At 28.6% G+C, this 12841-nt stretch overlaps 1 long non-coding RNA gene and 4 pseudogenes across 4 annotated transcripts in view; 4 read left to right on the top strand and 1 right to left on the bottom strand.

The window, feature by feature from the left end:
* Window positions 1–832: 832 nt before the first annotated feature.
* On the bottom strand, window positions 833–2975 carry LOC149882177 (uncharacterized; annotated as a pseudogene). Its single transcript, XR_016445032.1, has 4 exons — window positions 2684–2975; window positions 2322–2425; window positions 1797–1985; window positions 833–1572 (listed from the first exon to the last, which is right to left on the bottom strand). The product of XR_016445032.1 is annotated as an uncharacterized LOC149882177 (transcript).
* Window positions 2976–3101: 126 nt separating this feature from the next.
* On the top strand, window positions 3102–3274 carry LOC149882176 (U2 spliceosomal RNA; annotated as a pseudogene).
* A 292-nt stretch (window positions 3275–3566) lies between these two features.
* On the top strand, window positions 3567–8256 carry LOC149882174 (AMP deaminase 2-like; annotated as a pseudogene). The gene is made up of 9 exons (XR_016445031.1): window positions 3567–5248; window positions 5344–5465; window positions 5570–5701; window positions 5778–5840; window positions 6291–6454; window positions 6901–7019; window positions 7144–7317; window positions 7613–7723; window positions 7817–8256. The product of XR_016445031.1 is annotated as an AMP deaminase 2-like (transcript).
* LOC149882175 (uncharacterized) lies at window positions 3617–4540 on the top strand. Its single transcript, XR_016444768.1, has 4 exons — window positions 3617–3627; window positions 3767–3849; window positions 4105–4142; window positions 4445–4540. It is a non-coding gene; the product is annotated as an uncharacterized LOC149882175 (long non-coding RNA).
* A 2672-nt stretch (window positions 8257–10928) lies between the features above and the next one.
* Window positions 10929–12841, top strand: part of LOC149882164 (AMP deaminase 2-like) — a 106999-nt pseudogene continuing 105086 nt past the window's right edge. The window contains exon 1 of the transcript XR_016444856.1: window positions 10929–10969. The product of XR_016444856.1 is annotated as an AMP deaminase 2-like (transcript). The remainder of the gene's footprint in view (window positions 10970–12841) is intronic.

The following is a 12841-nucleotide window of genomic DNA, read 5'->3' as shown; positions in this document are numbered from 1 at the left end:
ACTTTACAGTATTTTTTAATTGCACATGCTTGACTTTAAAATGCATAATATTTATTATATTTCGATCAAAGATAATGTTATATTTAGATTGAATTGATAGCCTTAAAATAAAATTGACACACACACATATATATTTGTAAAAAATAAGAGAATATACATCCCATTTTTTTAATATAAACAAGATAAAATTTTTTTTAAGTAAACCAATGAAAGATATTTGCTTACATTTATGTAGATTGCAAAATCTGTTTGAAATGCCAAAGTCTTGTACATAAACATTTTAGATCAATGCTGGCATACCATAATGGTTTGTCAGTACTAATCTTAAATATTATAAAATTATGTGGCAACCAAATGTTGTTATCAATATCTAAAATAAGTGAAATTTTTTAATTTAATGTTTATAGTTCCACAATTGTGTGGCTTAGATAATACTACATTAAATGATTTCTTAAGGAATGGAAAATTTAAACTAAACATTTACAATTAGAAATTTTTAGAGTTCAAACTATCTTTGACTACATAAAGAGTTTATTTTCAAAATGTGGTATGAGCAACTTTGTTTTAATGTACCACTTCAAATATTGTTTACTTTACAAAGTAATTTTTATGCGATTTGCAATTCATTATTTTTTTAAAAATTTATAATAATTAATTTTTTTTTAAGTTGTTTGTATTTAAAGTTACTTGTTATTATTATCTATTTGTTACTTTTTGCTTATACCACATCTTGAAAATAAACTCTTCACTTGTAAATGAGGATTTTATATAATGGTTTTCCTTTTAAGCTATAATGAAACTTTATTGAAAAATGTCATTTAAAAAACGCAAAGAAAAAGTATTGCTATTATTAACTATTCTCTATTTATCTAATGCAAAATAAACATAGATGTAAATCATGTGTAGGCTTATCTCCTAAGCACACATCATGAAAATATCTGACACATTTGGTGCATTTCAACCATTTTGTTTTTAATGCCTTATCTAAATTCTTATCAGGATGACACTTTTTGCAAAAACAACATTTCCTTTTTACTGATTCTTTAGTTAATCCTAATGCTGTTTGGCCAGAACCCCTAGGTCTGCCTCTTTTAGCAACTTTAAGCGGTGGTTTAATAAGTTTTAACCTTTGGACATCTAAAGGTTTGTTTATCTGTTCTTGTTGAGACATACTTTCAGTCGTAAAATTAATATGATTATCCTCAAATCCAGTGACTTCATCTTTTACATGATCATCAATGAATGGATTTTCATTATTTTTGTCAAAGAATTCGCAATTAAAGCAAAAGCAATTATATGAGAAAATCTGTTTCCATCCATACATAAAAATGACATCAGTGGCATATCACTGTTGTTGAGACAGTAGGTGGTGTCAATACAAATGTGCTCAGGAAACTTACTAAATGTGGATCTCATTACACTAGTTTGAACAAATAAATACTGAAGGGTATTATCATCTGAGATACCATATTGTGAAACCAGTCCAGGGTCACTCTCTCTTCTTTTCTCAACTACTTTAACTAGCAGTTCTGCAACATTTAAAACATTTTTCGAAAATGGGCATTTTTTTTCCTACAATGAAAGGCATTTATTTTATTGAAAAAATATTTTATATAAATTATATATATATATATATATATATATATATATATATATATATATATATATATATATATATATATATATATATATATATATATATATATATATATATATATATATAAATTAGTAAATAAATGTATACAAATATTTAATTATAAAAATAACAATTTATGCAATAAAATAATTGCTTTTACTTCTTGACGAATTTTATCCTTGATGTTTTTACTTCTTGACGAATTTTATCCTAGATTTTCCTGTACTTTTTCTCATTTCATCAGCAATTACTTTAGTAGTAACACCAAGACGATTCAGTTCTTTAACTTTGGCTTTCTCTTCATTTGATAGCTTTCTATTTTGGACATAGTGCTTGTAAAGATCTTGATCTGAAAAGTCAAATATTTTATTTGATCAGGTTATATGATACTAAAAATTACTTTTTTCATAACTCGTTTAAATATGTAACTTTAGGGTTTAAAAAAAAGCTTTTCACTGCATACTTTTTTGTCTTTCATTGCACAGCATTATTGTAGTATTTTATTTATTCATCCTATTTAAACAATTTAAATTTTAAAAAACCTTAAATTAAAGTTTTTTGTAAATTAAACTATACACAATGAAAAGCAGAACTTTAAAGACAGATTTACAAAATTAAATATATAAAAAATAATAAATTATTATTCATGTACAATAAAACAAATTTTAAAGATAAATATTTTTACCAATAACATGATTGTGTGTTTCTATCATTTGTTTAACAATTATCTTTGTTCTATCATTTGTTAAAGCAGCATAAATTTTTGCTGGACAGTTATTTTTGGATGATCTAAAATGACAACAACAGAAAAAAATTATTCAAAAACGCTCAAATGCTCTTGAATCTTCTAATTAATTCTTCTAATAATTATAGAATCTTCTAATAATTCCATGACCAAATAAAATTCAATGACGTTTCCATGAATTCTATGACCAGTGGCCACCTTGTTTTTACAAGAACATTGTAAAGTATTTGTTCATTGAAATATATTTACAATATACGTAAGTTACAGTTAAGACTGCAAGCATTTATATAAGTGAAATATACCCTGAATTTCTTTTCCCTATTCCTTTGCTTGAATTGAATCCGCCATGTGTGCAAATTAAATTATAGTACACGTATTTAAACATTTCAGGATAAGGTCTTTGGTCGAGCTTGGTCTTAGTATTAGCTGTTACCGTTAGCTTGCAACCATGTTTCACCATGGGTTGGAATGTTTCATTACAGTGTATTTCAACTGCTCGAAAAAATTCATCCTAGGATAAGAAAGTATCATGAACTTTTAGCGACATTATTTTGAACAAAAAAATTATCGCAAAATGAAAGCAAATCAAATCAAAATTGTTCAAAACATCAACAAGATTTAGCGCATGCGTACAAAGTATTGCGCTCCGAGTAGCATATGGCTGCATAGAGCGCATTGCGCTCTAAGTAGCAACGGCCAATTAAATAATACCGTGGTGTGATCGCTTCTCGGCCTAATGGCTAAGATCAAGTGTAGTATCACTTGGATTGATTGCGAGCTGGCTAGGCCGGTGTACTTGTATTAAACTGATACTTTTCTTTTTTTTCCGCCCGTTCCTCAAAGGGGAGGCAAACTCAGGGTCGACGTGCTTCTGGGTCTTCCCTGGAGAGGTTCGGGCAAGTCCGCAAGGCAGTTGCTGGAGGACTCTAAATACTCAATACCGTGGTGTGACCTAACAAAATCCTATGCTTTAAGAAAGTCCTCATTTAAGAAATGACAAATTTCGTATATATAAAAGAAACTTTTATTGAAAATAACTTTGTTGTTTTAACTAGATATCTAGTTAGATAAAATAACTAAATTTTTTTCTCTAAATGTTTATTTTATGTATACGAAATTTGCCATTTCTTAAATTAGGACTTTCTTAAAGAATAGGACTTAGTTAGGTCACACCACGGTAAATATCAATTTCCAAATGCACCTTTACAATAATAACACCTCTGTTTTTCATAAGGATGATTATACCGTTATCTTAAAATTTTCCTACTTATTTGCGGTTATTTGTAGTGCTTAGTAATGATTTTTTTTGTATTGTGGTTTTTAGAAATTTTTGTGATTGTGTTGTTTTTAAAAATTTATTTCTAATTTGCTTTTTAACTGACTAGAATTTCAAATAGTTTTTATGTGTTTAGGTTTAGTTTAAAAGGTTCAAATGATTCATTCTTAAAGATACTAAATGTAGGAAAAGGTTATTCTTTTTCTTTTTCTTTTTTTACTTGGAATTCTGTAATTGTGTGTGGGAAAATATTATAAGTTTTACAATTTTAAAAACAAACTCACTTAATGAGAAAATGCACAGTATTTAACACTTCCAAAGGTGTTCCTTAAAAAATTAACACTTTCAAATAAGTTTATTTATATTACTGTGTTAGAATAAATACAGAATTTCACAAAATTTCAACTATATATATGGAGAGTTTTGTCCTATTATTTTAATTCTTAGAGAATGTTGGTGAGGAGTCAGACACTTTGCATATAGTTGTAAGTTATGCATAGCTTTCTTTTTAGTTGTAATGTATTCTTCATTTCAAGAAAGCCCTGATGGAAATCATGATGTTTTCACAAAATACCAAAATTTATGCACATTCATAGAGCTTCATGTATGAATCAAAAGCATTTACTACGTTTTATCAACAACAACAAAAGTTAAGCATATGGGGATGATATTGTAAATGTTGTTGCTGGAAAATCAAATACCTTATCCAATGTATGAGTTTCACTTTATGCAATTAAAGTTATTTTATTACATTTACTTAAGCCAAGCTATCTTATATTTGTTGTAGCTTTTCAAAGAGATGAACATAAACCCTTATGACCTTAGTGTTGACACACTATATGTTCATGCTGTGAGTAATCACATCTTAAGATTTAATTTTTGAAATATATTTTTGTTGGTAGTTTTGATAAAAAGCCTAAAAGCTATTAGTTTAAACCCATGAATTGGTACCTGTATTTTGAATAATTTGGTGTTACATTACTTGCCGAACTCTAAAAGAAATTTTAAATTGTTGTTTTGTTATATTCAATGTTTGTTTGAAAATAAAGTTGAAATATTTTACATAAAAAGCTGATGTAAAGTTCTATGGTAAATATATAAACCTTAAAAAATACACATAATCCAAATCTTTTGAAAGTGAAAAATGCCTAAAAAAAACCCATTTACGAAATCTAGTTTTCAATAGTTTTATGATCATTTGTCTAACTAGATGAGCACAACAAGATTCAAACATGTGAGCAAAGACTAAGTGTTGCATTCAGCAAAGACTAAGTGTTGCATTTGACTTACCTGCACATAGAGGTTGAGAGATTCCACTGTTTGGAAGCCTTATCTTTGTGATATTCCTGGTGATAGTGGTTATGAATTTGAGCTTGTAGATGGTGTGTTTAGAGTTTATAGCCATAACAAATCTCAAGGGACATCTACTAAATCAGTAATACATCCTATGCCTCATATTGAGGAGTTTATGGAAGATCCAAAGGTTCTACTAGCACTGTCAACTCACAGACCAATGTAGTTGATTAAAAAATTTTATGTATGTAAATGTAAAGAAAATGCTGATGCACTATGACTAATCATTTTTGTGCCAGTAAGTAAATAATTTAAGTAAATAAAAAAGAAAAAAAAAATTTCTTTTTTTGTAAATAACTGAGAAAATGAATTGTTTTACCTTTTTTTTTTAAGAAAATCCTTTACATTTCGACAAACTTCGATTTTTGGAGTCAAAGTTTAAACTTGATTGTTTGTTAAATAATATCGAAGAGAATGCTGCTCAAAAAGAAATAGTTCATCAATATTTCTACAATGTTCGTAATTCAAGTTCCTGTGTGTTTTTAAAAGAAAACCATTTTTGACAATATTTTTTCATTTAAACTTTTAGTTGTTAATGAAATTTTTTAAAAATATTTAGGTGGATACGCACATTCATGGAGCTTCATGTATGAATCAAAGCATTTGCTATGTTTTATCAAAAAAAAAAGTTAAAGCACATGGGGATGATATTGTAAATGCTGTTGCTGGAAAACCAATTACCTTATCCTATGTATGAGTTTTACTTTATGCAATTAAAGTTATTTTACTACAATTACTCAAGCCAAGCTATCTTCTATTTGTTGTAGCTTTTTAAAGAGATGGACATGAAAACTTATGACCTAAGTGTTGACACACTAGATGTTCATGCTGTGAGTAATCACATCTCAAGATTTAATTTTTGAAATATATTTTTGTTGGTAGTTTTGATGACAGTTTTTTAATATATCAAGTATAATCTTGATTTGACAGGACCAAATTATGTTTCACTAATTTGATAAATTCAACCAGAAATATAATTCTATTGGTATGTAGGCTTATTCTATTGGTTTTTCATAATAACTTTAACATGTTTTTACTCAAGTCAATTTAAATTTCCTAAATTACATGCCAAAGTTTTTTAAGTATATTTTTGTTTGTAATATTGATAATTTTGTTATTATGTAATGTTAAACTTAAGTGTTTAGTGAAATAAGATAAAACAACTTATTTTCTATAATTCTTGTTTGGTATCAGTTTCATTTGAAATTATTTTTTTACAATATCTGAAGAGTTTTATTTATTTTCTACAAGTAATTGATTCTTTTTTTGATATGTTACAGGTCATTGGTTTTGATAGTGTTGATGATGAAAGCAAGCATGAGCTTGTTCCTTTTACAAAGAACAGCCCATTGCCCAATAATTGGGGCTTGGAACATAACCCAGCTTATACTTATTATTTGTACTACATGTACACAAACATTGTTGCTTTAAATCATTTAAGAAGGTAATTTTTTTTTTTGTTGGTCTCAATCATTAAAGAAAATCAAATTGCATTTGTTTATTACACAAAAATAGAAGCTAAATTTGCTTCAAAGTAAAAAATTAGTTTCAATTTTTTCCATTAAAAAGATTTGATATCAAATTTTGATTGAAACTTCTGTTTCATTTTTAATTTTCATAAGATTTTAATTTTTCTGAGTAGCAAGCTTTTTTAGATTTTCTTTTTAGATAATTTAAAATTTGTTGAAAAATTTAATAAGTTCATAAGTCCCCAGAAACCTAAATGCTGTTAATGAATTTTTTTTTTTTATGTATTATAACATCAAATACTCAAGTTAATTTGTATTTCTCTTGGTTGCAGATAAAAGTTATTTAAGTTCTGGAAACTAAATATGGAAAAGACCATTATGGTTTGTTTCAATATTTTTGTAACTCTTAAATCTTATCCAGAAAACAGGGGCTGAATATATTTACTGCGCCCATACTGCGGAGAGGCTGGCCCAGCTCAGCATTTAGTATCTGCTTTTATGCTTGCAGAAAACATTTCACATGGTCTGCTGTTAAGGAAGGTTATAATTATTACTTAATACACATAACAGTTTACACTTAACAGATTTATTTGCTAGACCTCCTTCTTGAAGGGTAGTAATTTTTTTTAAATAATTTTTCATTAATTTAGATTGTTATTTTAAGGTGCCTGCTCTACAATACCTGTATTACCTTGCGCAGATTGGTGTTGCAATGTCTCCATTAAGTAATAACAGCTTGTTTTTAAACTACCACAGAAACCCATTACCTGAGTTATTTGCAAGAGGTCTCCTCATATCTTTATCAACAGATGATCCTTTGCAGTTTCATTTTACCAAGGTAATTAGAAAATGATTCAACGAAACATTAACGAAATGGTAGGTATCAAATATCAGTTAGGTTTTTAAGGGTGATATTTCTTCAAATCATGTTTATATTGAGGCTCTTTTTTTTCTCCTTGTTTTACCATTCAGACCTTTTTTTTAAATTAGCAAGCAAATTGCTAAAACATTTAATGAAGTATGATTAAGTTATTAGAAATTGTTTGATTGGGAAGTGAGTTTCCACTTGCTGATCTTATGATGTGTTATAAGTTGGTTTCAGCTTTTTAAAAAAATCTTTATGTTTTTTAAAGGAACCTCTGATGGAGGAATACAGCATTGCTGCACAAGTGTGGAGGCTCACAACAACAGACATGTGTGAATTTTCACAAAATAGTGTGCTTATGTCTGGCTTTGAACGCAAGGTTTCTGACCTTTTTTAATTTTTATTTATAGGCTTTGTTCAAGATAAAGAAGTTCAGAATTACTAGTTTTTGGATAAATCTTGCTTTACCTAGGTGAAGCAACATTGGTTAGGCGATACTTACGTGGTTGGTGGCCATAATGGTAACGATATAAAAAAAAGCAATGTTCCAGATATTCGCGCAAAAGAAAGATATGCGTTTTACAGAATTGTTTAGATAACAAAAGCGAAACTTTTGGCGATAAATGCAAAACCTGGGAGTATTTTTCTTTGATTCGAATGATTAGATGGTCCGAAATGTCACAATAAATATCTTAGAGAATCGAATTTTAAAGAGCATGAAAAGAAATTTTGCATCGGTTCTAATGGTGTGTTTATACTCGCATGTTGTGGAACTTTATGTCTAAACTGGTGCTATTTATATTTGCAAATACTCGCAGATTATAAAAATATTGTAATAATTCTTAATTTTGGTTTTAGAAATTATTCAAAACTGTAAATTTTTGTAATGTACTATTGAACTACCATATAAAAGAATGCAAGTTTTTGTACCGAGGAGTCGAAGAAAAGTCTTTTTTACATTTATTACATATAATTATTACCTATACCGGTGTAAGAAAATGTGCACAGTTAAATAATGGCGAGTTAAAGGTAATAGATGATTGACTTTTGTTACTGTTAGATTCCATTACACACAAGTTAGTACGGTAGATGGTACTAAAATCACGAGAGACTACTGAACATATTAATGAGTAATCTTTATGTCTAATAACTTTAAAGTTTTCAACTGTATTGCAATCTTTCGTTTTAATTATTCCAACATCCTCCTTTGATGTACTTCGGAAATATATAAAATCAGAAAATTTATTTCTGATTAGAAAAAAAGATAGTGCAAGCCTTTATAGATGTTTATGCATGAAATGTTGGATAATATAATGTTAGCAGATTGAAGATTTAGTTGGTCAGGAAGAGATTTTAGTTATTTATCCAGTAATGAGATAATAGATAGGAATATAAGATTACTTCATTTGATATATCTAGAAAAGGTTAAAAACAAGGTTGTACCCCACTTTTAGAAGGCTCAAGAATAAGCAACTAAAGGTATGGTCGTATTATTTTTATCATCACATGTTGTTACTATTAGTAATAAAAGTAATAATAAAAATTATAAGATTGACTGTTTAAAAATGTTTCTTGAAAAATGCTCATTAAAAATACATACTTTACATTTCTTTCCAACATCTGAAATCAATAGTTTTTTATGAACTTTAAGATGCTTTTAGTTATCATACCTTTAGACAAAATGCGATAAAGGTATCGAAAATAAGAAAATTTATAACTAGGTCGTTCGCGAAAAAGAAAAATCACAAATTCAGGAAAAAAAAAAAGCCAGGCAAATAAGTTCGACATTTCCGACAAAAATAAGAAATACTCTTTGACTTGAGCCTTAAAGTGGGAAGCATAATCTGAGAGTGGGGTGAAAAGAACACTGAAAATCTCCTATTCGACCTTTAAACTATATCATAGCAATTTCAATTTAACAAAGACAGTTTGTTTCACTTTACTCTATCCATTCTGATAAACCATACATAGCCTAAAGTTCATTGCTCAAATCAACCTTTTTCAGATTTGTGAGCTATTCTTGATTAACTTTTTTGTCTTTTATATCTATAAGCTTCAGTAAATGCATATTTATAATGGGTTTACTGACGGAGGTTTAGTGAAACAAATTTGACGGGTAGAAGTCTGAAAATCTGTATTAGGAATTTAGAAAATTGACGGTAACACGCATAGTTTTTGGCTAATTGGCGGCATCATTGGTCTTTAACAATGCGTTGAACGTCCATCTATTAATACGTCCTTAATCAAATCCAGCAAGCTTGAAATAATAAAAAATTAGCTATTACTATATTAGGAACTAAAGTTTTCAAGTTTGGTTCCTAGTATAGTAATTATTTAGCCTTAATATAGAAGTTAGTTCAACTTTACACAATCACAGAATGTTCCAAGCCAAAAACTTTAAAATGTTAAGGAACAAATTGGTAAATTATGAAGCAGCGTTAAGTGCCCAGGAAATAATTGCATTATGAGCATTATTCATTAAAAATATACATATATTCTAATAAAGTTAGTTACAATAGAAGTATTCTATTCTGGCAGATTTTGATTCTATGATGAAATTTGTGAAACTTATGATGCATTTTTATAAAAAGTCATTAAACCTAAAATTCTAAGTGTAGCAATGTAAAGATCATCTTGAAAGTCTTTTGTTCCATGTTAATATTAAAAGGAAAGAAACTGTTTTAAAGAGAGATTCTTTCTTTTCTTACTTATATATAACTTTATAAATACGATTAAAGCAACTTTGCTTTGAATGTTTTAACGGGACAAAAAAACTGACATCCACATGTATACATAGAAACATAATGTTTATGTTCAAACAAAGCAAAATATCATTTCAAACTCTTTTTTAGCGCTCTTAGATAAATACAGGAAGTTTCAATTCACTAATTGTTAAACGTATATTTCTTATAGCCAGATCGATGCTACATCTGGCCTGTTAAACAAAAGGCCCAAAAAATAAGAAAATAATATAAAACATAAATAGGAATAAAAAAGGCTCCTTAGTAAATCTAATTTTTGCAGTTGCAATCATTTTTTCAATTCGAACCAAAAAGCCAATTGTGCGGAAATTAGAGAACGGGTATTCAAATAACAGTTATTACCGATTCTCTAATTTCCGCACAATTTCCAGTCAACGTTTGTTCTAAGAGATCAAATTAATTTCAGAATAAATACGATATAATGACAAAAGTACCTTAAATGACGCTCTCATTAAAATACCACTTCAAATTTTCTTTTTTTTTTTAAAAATGAAGAGGAAAAATAATTGAACCAAGGTTTCCACTGGCTAAAATAAAATGGTCTTACAAGAACTAGATAGTAAAATAAATCCATTTTTCAAATGCTGCAATGAAAGACTTGACTTACGTATCCACCCTAATAAACATCAGTTAACCTAAATCAAAAAGAACCGAATGTGAACTTTAATTCCACTTTCTAACATATTCTAAACTGTCGCAAAAAAAAAGAGATTTAAAAAGCAATGGAGGAGAATAATTATGAAAAACGAGGATCTTTGTATACCCTGTTTTAACATTGTGAAATATGATTGAGTGGAAAAAATTATATTTTTTTGGTTTTAAACGGAAAAAATACATACTACATTTTAGTCACTGTGTATTAAGTATATTAACTAACAAATTTATTAACTAACAAAAGGTAATCCACTCTTATTTAGGGTGGTAGCAAAAAATGTCATTATTTATGGAGTAGTCGAATCAAATAAAGATAGGATAGAAATGAAATCAAAAGAAGAAGAGTCAAAAGTAAATGAAATTTTTAAGATCATAAATCAAGAGAATGTAATACCAAAATTTGTTAGACGGCTGAGATCTAAAACTAATAAACCAGGTCCAATTCTTGTTGAATTAGCTGAGGATATTCTTCGCAACACAATATTAGCATCAGCTAAAAAATTGAGAAGTAATGTTGCACATAAAGATATTTATATTAGTCCAGATTTGACTGAGGCTCAGAGACTCCAAGACTTTAACCTCAGAACTGAAAGAAATAAAATGAATCAAGCAAGACCAGACAATGACCCCTTTTGGTATGGCATCCGTGGCAATAAGATCATTAAATTCAAAAAGAAAACAGATCAATAATTTTATACATAATTCGGTGTCAGATTGAAATGAAATTAAAAGACTGTCATGTTTATACTTAAATGCTACCTCTCTCGATAACAAGCTAAATGAGTTCAAAGTGGTAATTGAACAATACAAACCAAATGTAATTTCTGTGACTGAGACATGGTTTAAAAGTTATTAAGTTGTAAACATTGAAGGTTACCACTTTATAGAAAAGACAGATCAGAAGGACGAAAGGCGGTGGTGTTTGTTTATATATAGACAACTCATTAGACTCCTATGAACTAAATGATGCCGTTCTAAATCCCTGTAAACTAAAACAGGTATAAGCACTTGTTTATTTTGATAATGACAATTATTTACTTGGAGTATCTACAGGTCAAAAGATTTTTTGGATATGGCAGAGTTTGATGTGGTTTTTGGCCTAGCACGCAAATATATACACAAAAATAAGTTCAAAGACTTACTTATCATGGGCGACTTCAATTTCCCATCAATCAACTGGTCAAATGGCTGTGTTGATGCAACTTCAAATGAGAATGGAATTGAATATAAATTCAACTCCATTCTCTTTTGAAGCATGGGTTAATGCTAGGTTAAAGTTTCTTATTAAAAGCAAACAAAATTTAAGATATAAAAACTGCTAATGTAAATGGAAAGACCCTGTTTTGAAATCTAAATTTAAAATGACTTGCAAAAATGTAGCAGATGAGATTAAAAAAGTGAGACAAAAATTTGAGCTTAATCTGGTAAAAAGAACCATCAAGAATCCAATGCTTCTCTACAGCTACATGAACAATTAACTAACAGTCAAAGATACTATAGAAGCATTAAAGGGAGCAAGTGGTAAAACCACTCAAAATTCAAAAGATATTGCTGATATCTTAAACAAAAATTTTCAAGCTGCATTTGTAAAAGAAGATGGTGGTCCACTGCCTTCTTTTGATTTAAGAACTACTGAAACATTCATTATGACAATTGAAGATTTTACATATGACGATGTCTATCTAAGATTAAAATACTTAAAATATAACAAATCAAGTGGTGTTGATAATTTACATTCATTTATTTTAAAGAACTGTGCATCAACCTTTGCCATTCCACTTACGTATATTTTTAAAGAATCGTTTAAAACCAGCAAACTGCGAGTGCAATTTAGATTAGCAATTATCACTCCTCGGTACAAAAAAGGCAAAAAAATCTTAGCAGGAAACTACCGATCGGTATCACTCACCTCAGTTGCATGTAAAATAATGGAAGGTATAATCAGATGTAAATTTGAAACTTTTCTATATAAGTTCAAACGAATAAGCAACCAACAGTACGGTTTTGTTAAAAATAAATCATGCTTAACGAATCTACTTGAAACACTTGATTTTCTTTCAACCGCCCTAGAGAATGGTAAA

The sequence above is a fragment of the Hydra viridissima genome, unplaced genomic scaffold (genome assembly GCF_058129835.1).
Source record: "Hydra viridissima isolate aposymbiotic clone 2 unplaced genomic scaffold, HvirCarnegie_v1 scaffold_11, whole genome shotgun sequence".
In the NCBI taxonomy this organism is placed as follows: domain Eukaryota; kingdom Metazoa; phylum Cnidaria; class Hydrozoa; order Anthoathecata; family Hydridae; genus Hydra; species Hydra viridissima.
The sequence above is the reverse complement of the archived record's forward strand: the minus strand, read 5'-3'. Positions and strand labels throughout refer to the sequence as shown.